Genomic DNA, 1,778 nt, shown 5'->3' on the forward strand with positions numbered 1-1,778 from the left:
CTGAGTATCGTCTTTTTCCTGGCACCTGCCTGTCTTTGAGTCCTGTCTTGTCTTTGATGGAGCTCTTGTGCTTTTAGGGGTAGACCTAGGGCGTCTGAATACAGTCTTCCTTTCCCTTCCAGCCAGCATGAGACCCTGGGGTGAGAAGGGCCGTCCCTCAGAAGGGAAACCTCTCTGATTACGGGTGTCACTGTCCTGCCTGTGGCTGCCTACCTAGGGCTCATGACCATTAAGTTGTGTGTTGGTTTCTCATTCTCTGATTAGGGCTCTGACACCCTGCCATCTGGCAGAAGTTAGAGTTTGCCACGAACCTCCAACATTAAGTGTTGTCGGAACAATGAGGTTGACAGGAGTTAATTAAGCGTCCGTGCAAAGCCAGGCACTGGAGCAGTAACAAGCACCAAACATTGACTGGGAAAGTCCCTGTTACAGAAGTCCTCCAGGCAAGTGGGTACCGTGCTTGTTGTACGTGGGTCACCACCACACCCAACTCACTCTCTTACATAATCTTGTCTTCCTTTTTTGAAAAAGCTGTTTTTGTTTTTGGAGACAGGGCATTACTGTATAGCCTAAGGTGGCCTTGAGCTAGTGAGACCTCAAGAACCTTCAGCTTCCTGAGCCCTGGGGTGACAGGCATGCAGCATCTTACATCACCCTGGTTTCAGTGACATCATTTCCTGCACAACTGGGAACTCTAGAAGCTCACACAGGAAGCTGTGGTTTCCAGGCCCTAGGGTTCTAGGAAAACGGATTCCCGTTCTGACATATCACCAGCTCTTCATATAGCATGGAAATTGGCTTTAATTCCTAGTAGAGTACAATGGCTGGAAAGGTTTACCTAGATCAAAGGTGGGATGGCAGCTGGGACAAGTCAGACTCCTCCCTGGAGCTTTCTGAGATGTTCCAAGTTTGACATTAGTGCCTGGTGATTCAGCTTTTCAAGGTAGCCAGAGCAAGGTCAGCTCTCCCATTGACTTAAGCCGTCTCTGCCCCAGTGTTGGGGCAGGTCTGTTAGAACTTGCCTGCTCAAAGGAAATTTCTGTTCCCTCCATGAAGGATCCAAACCACACAGCCAGGAGGGTCGTGAACTGTCAGTCCATGATTCTGCTGTTTGCTTCTCTGTCCCCTCCCCTGCCTCAGGCGCCTCAGACTGAAAGGTAGATCACAGCTGTAGCGGTGGCGGGCCACTTTGAGGACCAGACGAGTTTCATGAGTGTTAGTTAGTCTTAGTGGCTGGCTGGCACATTAAATATGCTGTGCACCAAGCTGATTGTTACATTGAATAGGAGCTGGGAACGTTCCTCATCTGCAGGTGTCCCTTTGTGGCTGGGTCCATGGTTTGCAAACTTTTTTTTTGTGTGTGAGGAGACCAACACCTATTTATCCAAATAGGACACCAATGACAGACCAAAGACAGACCAAAGATTCCACTTAAGTCTAGCTTGGGAAATAATAGGTTTATTAGGATTATATAATCATGGGCACCGTATGACAACTACACCATTGAAGAAAATAGAAATACCTCTCCTCCCACATGTCTTAACTGCATGCTCTTGGGTTGGAGCATGCCATGTGAGCATCCCTCCCCCACCCCCCCAAAATTAGTGGGCCCAACGTTGTGCAGGTCTCCTTTAGGCAATCATAGCTGCTGAGACAATGACCAAGGTATGCCTAGGAGTCTGTTCCACAACACTCCACCCCTTTGTCCAGCTTACATTCTCTCCATTCCTTGTTCCCTGATGTTCTATTTACTGGGCACTTGTCACTTCTTCTCAGAA

This window comes from Mus pahari, chromosome 13 (assembly GCF_900095145.1).
Source record: "Mus pahari chromosome 13, PAHARI_EIJ_v1.1, whole genome shotgun sequence".
NCBI classification, from domain to species: Eukaryota; Metazoa; Chordata; class Mammalia; order Rodentia; family Muridae; genus Mus; species Mus pahari.